The following is an 8,586-nucleotide window of genomic DNA, read 5'->3' on the forward strand; positions in this document are numbered from 1 at the left end:
TCCCGCATGAGCCCGACCGTGATCCACCTGGCACGCCCACCAGGGAGCGACGCTCTGCCCACCAAGGGGCGATGCTCTGCCCCTCCCGGGCGTCTCTCTGTTGCGACCAGAGCCACTCTAGCGCCTGGGGCAGAGGCCAAGGAGCCATCCCCAGCGCCCGGACCATCTTTGCTCCAGTGGAGCCTCGCTGTGGGAGGGGAAGAGAGAGACAGAGAGGAAGGAGAGGGGGAGGGTGGAGAAGCAGATGGACGCTTCTCCTGTGTGCCCTGGCCGGGAATCGAACCCGGGACTTCTGCACGTCAGGCTGACGCTCTACCACTGAGCCAACCGGCCAGGGCCCAGTTCATGGTTTTTTAAAGCTGTACATTTAAGAGCCATTTTGGGAGCCTAAAAATCAATGTATTGGGTCACAATCAGGATTCTTTTGAAATAGTGAACTGGAATAGAATAAAATAGAAGGTGGGACAAAAAAATAACTTTACAGTTGTTCATGTGAAAAATAATACAATAATTAAATAGAATAAACTCTGTGTGAGTGACGTCACGGAAATGGCGCCGTGAGAAGCGCGTCCGACAGCTCTCCCCTAAATCACAACAAATTTATCAACTAGAAACAGAAAAATTTATTCTCGGAGCATTCCGGAGTTCCACACAAACTGAAAGCAAAAGGACTGTTATCACTTGAATCTGAGAGACAAGGGTGTGGAGGAAGCTACCGCAGCAACGCTCATTCAAGCCGCCAGGGAGTGCGCCCGCGGTGAGTCAGCCCATATACTTGGGAACCGCAAGCCGCCGCGAGCGGCCGACCGTGAGCCGCCGCGAGCCCGCGAGCTGCCGCGAACCCCCGCGAACCGCCACCGCGAGCTGCCGCGAGCCCCCGCGAACCGCCACCACGAGCGGCCCCCACGAGCCGCCGCGCGCGCGCGCCCGGTCCGGTTGAGCACCGCTGACGTTCCCAGCGGCCCGCACACTGCGAGTGGGGGTCGCCGGCCACCGGTGCCCTGAGCGCCCCATTCGTGCACGTGCCTTGGGCATTCCACGCGCCCAGGGCGCCCTACTGGCCCGCACACCCAGGGGGCTCCATTATCCTGCGCCTGGTGCGGTCCAGCCGCCAGTGGCAGGGCGATCGGGAAAGGCTTGGGAGATTCTCTCCGTGGGCGGGGCACCTCACCTAGCCATTCAAGCTAACAATCAAGCGTTGGGGGAGGGGTGCGCGCAGGCAGCCTAAAATATCTTCGGAAACACAGCTGCGACCCAATCACTGAAATTAGCTTAACCCATAAAATCTGCGCACCCTCGGTTCTAATTGATAAGATCTCTCTCAGTTCAGCGATCCAAGACAAGAGGCGTGATATTTTTTAGTGCCTCTCGCTAAAGGGGCGGGTGCAACTCCTGATTGATAGAGCCTCCATATTCAGGGATAAACACTAACAAGAAGGACTTGGCAGATAATAAGGTCTATACTACACTAGTCGTAAGCAGAGACTAGTGCCTCTTCTTCCCTGCAAAAACAGGCTACAAAGTGTGGAAAGCCTGGGTTGAGAGGTCCAACTAAATGATAGGCGCTGAACAGTCACCTTGACAACAATTGACTTCCACCCCCGCCTGATTACACTGGAGGCCCTGACTCTCAGAGCCTTTCCCAAAGCCTTGCACTGAGTGGGGATAAAGTGGGGATTTCCCAGCTCTTTGAGCCTCTTACTCCCCAGGCAGAAGCAGTTGCAGCCTTATAGCTGGATCACCAGGCTGCTAATTCAGAAAGGGGGGACTAGGAGAGAGAATCCAGGAAAGCAAACTCTCTCATCGTTGGACCCTGCAAACGCCAACAAGCCTTTACTTCCAGCAAGACTAAAGCCAATTATATGACATTGCCATAGAATCCCATCAACTGCAAATCCCTAACTAAGAGTGACACAGGGGCAGAGCCTGGGGTACAGAGTCACCGACTAGGAAGAGGGAGAGAAAAGAAAAAGGAAGAAGTTAACCTCTCAAAATCAAGAAAAACCCACAGACTTTACAACTTGATCCACTAATTTTTTGTTGTTCTTGTTGTTGTTGCTTGTTTCTTCTATCTTTTTGCCTTTATTTCCTCCACCTCGGTCCTTCTATTCTCTGCCCATCTTATGCTTCCCCTTTCTTGAACTACACTACCCATGAGTGTTGCATTTTATTTTTCTTCTTCATCCTCACCCTCCTTTAAGGTTATACTCCAAAACACTTAACTCTCACTCTCTCCTCTTTTGTTTGTTTTTTTTGTCTTGCTTTATTTTGTTTTTTTCTCCTCCTATTTTATTTCTTCCTTCGTTTTTCTCTTTTTCTTATTTTTTCCTTTCTATTCGTTTTTTCTTTTCTCATTTTACTTTCCTCCCATATAATCCTCAATCACGAACAAATTAGTTAATTTGGGACTCAAGGCTTTTTTTTGGTTTTATTACTCTTTTTTGCTTTTGTTTTTATTTTTTTTTTCTCTTGTTTGTTTATTTTTGTGGCATTTTGGGTCCTCCCAACCCAAGGTCTCCATTGTATTTAGTCTTCGCTCCACTTAATACAACAGATTTTTACTTATTATTTTTATTTTTTCTTCTTTATTATTCTTTTTTGGTCCTTTTTTCTGATTCCCTCTTATCCCTCTCATTATATCTCTTAGTTGACCATCACTTACAAGCAAATCATCTTATGCTTGTCTAAGATTTTCTTCCTTTTTTTTTTTTTTTTTTTTTTTGCATTTAGTAGGTCCCTACTCCCTTTTTTTGCCCCTTGAACTCTTCACTCCAAATCAGGCCCTCCATTATAGGCACGATATTTCCCTGAGAAGGGGAGAGGAGGGAAAGAGAAGAGAGAAAAAAGGGGGAAATAATAAATTATAACTGTTTTTTTTTGTGGGGTGTTTTACCCTTTTTTTTTTTTTCTCTTTTTACTCTTTATTAATTCTAATTAGTGCTATCAATAAGACCACCCTCAGATGCCGATAAGAAAGAGGAAATCGAATATTATGGATACAAAAGAAAGAGAGGTAACACAAATAGATGTGGAAAAATCTATGGAGAAAAGACTTAACATATTGGAAGCCTTGGAGCTAAATGACAGAGAATTTAAAATAGAAATCTTAAAAATACTCAGAGATATACAAGAAAACACAGAAAGGCAATATAGGGAGATCAGAAAACAACTCAATGAACACAAGAATATATTACCAAGGAAATTGAAACTATAAAAACAAATCAAACAGAAATGAAAAACTCAATTCACGAGCTGAAGAACGAGGTAACAAGCTTAGCTAACAGAACAGCCCAGATTGAAGATAGGATTAGTGAAATAGAAGACAAACAACTTGAGGCACAACAGAGAGAAGAAGAAAGAGACTCAAGAATAATAAAAAATGAGAAAGCCCTACAGGAATTGTCTGACTCCATCAGAAAGAATAACATAAGAATAATAGGTATATCAGAGGGAGAAGAGAAAGAAAATAGAATGGAGAATATACTCAAACAAATAATAGACGAGAACTTCCCAAGCCTGTGGAAGGAACTAAAGCCTCAAATTCAAGAAGCAAACAGAACACCAAGTTTTCTTAACCCCAACAAACCCACTCCAAGGCACATCATAATAAAGATGACACAAACCAATGACAAAGAAAAAATTCTCAAGGCAGCCAGGGAAAAGAAGAGTACAACATATAAAGGAAGGCCTATTAGATTATCATCAGATTTCTCAGCAGAAACTCTACAAGCTAGAAGAGAGTGGACCCCAATATTTAAAGCCCTGAAAGAGAGGAACTTTCAGCCAAGAATACTATACCCATCAAAGCTATCCTTCAAGTATGAAGGAGATATAAAAACATTCACAAATACAGAAAAGATGAGAGAATTTATCAACAGAAAGCCCCCACTCCAGGAAATACTAAGGGGGGTTTTCCAACCAGATTCAAAGAACAAAAGAAAACAACACCACAAGTAACAGCTCCACCAAGAACACAATAAAACCAAACTTAAACTGTGACAACAAAGGAAAAAAAGGGGGGAGAGGATGGAGATTAACAGTAGCAAAGGATGATGAAGTGCAGAAATACTTATAAGATAGGGTACTACAATGAATATGGTAGGTACCCTTTTCATTACTTAATGGTAACCACCCTTAAAAAAACCACCACAAAAACACTTGACTTAAAAAAGGTAGCAACAGAGGAAAGAAGTATGGAACACAAACAAACAAAAACAAATGATAGAAAAACAAAAGAGAAGAATCAAACTAGATACAAAACTAACAGAAAGCAATTTATAAAATGGCAGTAGGGAACCCACAAGTGTCAATAATTACACTAAATGTAAATGGATTAAACTTACCAATAAAAAGACACAGAGTAGCAGATTGGATTAAAAAAGAAAATCCAACTATATGCTGCCTACAAGAAACACATCTAAGCAACAAGGATAAAAACAAATTCAAAGTGAAAGGCTGGAAAACAATACTCCAAGCAAACAACACCCAAAAAAAAGCAGGCGTAGCAATACTCATATCTAATAATGCTGACTACAAGACAGAAAAAGTACTCAGAGACAAAAATGGTCATTTCATAATGATTAAGGGGAAGTTGAATCAAGAAGACATAACAATCCTTAATATATATGCACCAAACCAAGGAGCACCAAAATATATAAGACAGCTACTTATTGACCTTAAAACAAAAACTAACAAAAATACAATCATACTTGGAGACCTCAATACACCGCTGACGGCTCTAGATCGGTCATCCAAACAGAGAATCAATAAAGATATAGTGGCCTTAAACGAAATACTAGAACACCTGGATATGATAGACATCTACAGGACACTTCATCCCAAAGCGACAGAGTATACATTTTTCTCTAGTGTACATGGAACATTCTCAAGAATTGACCATATGTTGGGCCACAAAGACAATATCAGCAAATTTAGAAAAATTGAAATTGTACCAAGCATATTTTCCGATCATAAAGCCTTGAAACTAGAATTCAACTGCAAAAAAGAGGGGGAAAAACCCACAAAAATATGGAAACTAAACAACATACTTCTAAAAAATGAATGGGTCAAAGAAGAAATAAGCGCAGAGATCAAAAGATATATACAGACAAATGAAAATGAAAATACGACATATCAGAATCTCTGGGATGCAGCAAAAGCAGTAATAAGAGGAAAGTTCATATCACTTCAGGCCTATATGAACAAACAAGAGAGAGCCGAAGTAAACCACTTAACTTCACACCTTAAGGAACTAGAAAAAGAAGAACAAAGACAACCCAAAACCAGCCGAAGAAAGCAGATAATAAAAATCAGAGCAGAAATAAATGAAATAGAGAACAGAAAAACTATAGAAAAAATCAATAAAACAAGGAGCTGGTTCTTTGAAAAGATCAACAAAATTGACAAACCCTTGGCAAGACTCACCAAGGAAAAAAGGCACAGGACTCAAATAAATAAAATCCAAAATGAAAGAGGAGAGATCACCACAGACATCATAGATATACAAAGAATTATTGTAGAATACTATGAAAAATTATATGCCACCAAATACAACAATCTAGAAGAAATGGATAAATTCCTAGAACAATACAACCTTCCTAGACTGAGTCATGAAGAAGCAGAAAGCCTAAACAGACCAATCAGCAGGGAGGAAATAGAAAAAACTATTAAAAATCTCCCCAAAAATAAAAGTCCAGGCCCAGACGGTTATACTAGTGAATTCTATCAAACATTCAAAGAAGACTTGGTTCCTATTCTACTCAAAGTCTTCCAAAAAATTGAAGAAGAAGCAATACTTCCAAACACATTTTATGAGGCCAATATAACCCTCATACCAAAACCAGGCAAGGATGGCACAAAGAAAGAAAACTACAGACCAATATCTCTAATGAATACAGATGCTAAAATACTAAACAAAATACTGGCAAACCGAATACAACAACATATTAAAAAAATAATACATCATGATCAAGTGGGATTCATCCCAGAATCTCAAGGATGGTTCAACATACGCAAAACGGTTAACGTAATACACCATATCAACAAAACAAAGAACAAAAACCACATGATCTTATCAATAGATGCAGAAAAGGCTTTTGATAAAATACAACACAATTTTATGTTTAAGACTCTCAACAAAATGGGTATAGAAGGAAAATATCTCAACATGATAAAGGCCATATATGATAAACCATCAGCCAACATCCTATTAAACGGCATAAAACTGAGGACTTTCTACCTTAAATCAGGAACAAGACAGGGTTGTCCCCTCTCTCCACTCTTATTCAACGTGGTGCTAGAAGTTCTGGCCAGAGCAATCAGACAAGACAAAGAAATAAAAGGCATCCATATCGGAAAAGAAGAAGTAAAGCTATCACTTTTTGCTGATGATATGATCCTATACATCGAAAACCCGAAGGACTCCACAAAAAGATTATTAGAAACAATAAACCAATACAGTAAGGTCACAGGATACAAAATTAACATACAAAAGTCCATAGCCTTTCTATATGCCAACAATGAAATATTAGAAAATGAACTCAAAAAAATAATCCCCTTCACGATTGCAACAAAAAAAATAAAATACCTAGGAATAAACATAACAAAGAACGTAAAGGACCTATATAATGAAAATTACAAAGCATTGTTAAGGGAAATCGAAAAAGATACAATGAGATGGAAGAATATTCCTTGTTCTTGGATAGGAAGAATAAATATAATCAAAATGGCCATATTACCCAAAGCAATATACAAATTTAATGCAATTCCCATCAAAATCCCTATGAGATTTTTTAAAGAAATGGAACAAAAAATCATCAGATTTATATGGAACTATAAAAAACCCCGAATAGCCAAAACAATCCTAAGGAAAAAGAATGAAGCTGGGGGCATTACAATACCTGACTTTAAACTATATTATAGGGCCACGATAATCAAAACAGCATGGTATTGGCAGAAAAATAGACACTCAGATCAATGGAACAGAATAGAAAGCCCAGAAATAAAACCACATATATATGGTCAAATAATCTTTGATAAAGGGGCCAACAACACACAATGGAGAAAAGAAAGCCTCTTCAACAAATGGTGTTGGGAAAACTGGAAAGCCACATGCAAAAGAATGAAACTCGACTACAGCCTGTCCCCGTGTACTAAAATTAATTCAAAATGGATCAAAGACCTAAATATAAGACCTGAAACAATAAAGTACATAGAAGAAGACATAGGTACTAAAATCATGGACCTGGGTTTTAAAGAACATTTTATGAACTTGACTCCAATGGCAAGAGAAGTGAAGGCAAAGATAAATGAATGGGACTACATCAGAATTAAAAGTTTTTGCTCAGCAAGAGAAACTGATATCAAAATAAACAGACAGCCAACTATATGGGAACTGATATTTTCAAACGACAGCTCAGATAAGGGCCTAATATCCAAAATTTACAAAGAACTCATAAAACTCAACAACAAACAAACAAGCAATCCAATAAAAAAATGGGAAGAGGACATGAACAGACACTTCTCCCAGGAAGAGATACAAATGGCCAACAGATATATGAAAAGATGCTCAGCTTCATTAGTTATTAGAGAAATGCAAATCAAAACTACAATAAGATACCACCTCACCCCTGTTAGATTAGCTATTATCAACAAGACGGGTAATAGCAAATGTTGGAGAGGCTGTGGAGAAAAAGGAACCCTCATTCACTGTTGGTGGGACTGTAAAGTAGTACAACCATTATGGAGGAAAGTATGGTGGTTCCTCAAAAAACTGCAAATAGAACTACCTTATGACCCAGCAATCCCTCTACTGGGTATATACCCCAAAACCTCAGAAATATTGATACGTGAAGACACATGTAGCCCCATGTTCATTGCAGCACTGTTCACAGTGGCCAAGACATGGAAACAACCAAAAAGCCCTTCAATAGAAGACTGGATAAAGAAGATGTGGCACATATACACTATGGAATACTACTCAGCCATAAGAAATGATGACATCAGATCATTTACAGCAAAATGGTGGGATCTTGATAACATTATAAGGAGTGAAATAAGCAAATCAGAAAAAAACAAGAACTACATGATTCCATACATTGGTGGAACATAAAAATGAGACTAAGAGACATGGACAAGAGTGTGGTGGTTACCAAGGGTGGGGGGGGAGGGAGGACATGGGAGGGAGGGAGGGAGAGAGTTAGGGGGAGGGGGAGGGGCACAGAGAACTAGATAGAGGGTGACGGAGGACAATCTGACTTTGGGCGAGGGGTTTGCAACATAATTTGATGACAAAATAACCTAGACATGTTTTCTTTGAATATATGTACCCTGATTTATTAATGTCATCCCATTACCATTAATAAAAATTTATTAAAAAAAAAAAAAAAGAATAAACTCTGTGTTTTGTGTACTCACAACTGTAAACCTACTTTTGCCCCATTCTGTATAGAAAATATTAGACATAATGCATGTTGTGAAGGTCCATATATTTTTGTAAAATGTATTTTAGTTATAGCTTTAGAAGTGCAGAAATATGTGCATTAAGTTGCCCTGCAAAGTATTAATGTAGATGGCAGCCCAAAAGTT

At 39.4% G+C, this 8,586-nt stretch overlaps 1 non-coding gene across 1 annotated transcript; it reads right to left on the reverse strand.

Annotated features, from left to right (window-relative positions):
• Window positions 1-262: 262 nt before the first annotated feature.
• On the reverse strand, window positions 263-338 carry TRNAV-GAC (transfer RNA valine (anticodon GAC)). The gene has a single exon. It is a non-coding gene; the product is annotated as a tRNA-Val (tRNA).
• Between the last annotated feature and the right edge of the window lie 8,248 nt (window positions 339-8,586).

Source organism: Saccopteryx bilineata, chromosome 5 (genome assembly GCF_036850765.1).
Source record: "Saccopteryx bilineata isolate mSacBil1 chromosome 5, mSacBil1_pri_phased_curated, whole genome shotgun sequence".
In the NCBI taxonomy this organism is placed as follows: Eukaryota; Metazoa; Chordata; class Mammalia; order Chiroptera; family Emballonuridae; genus Saccopteryx; species Saccopteryx bilineata.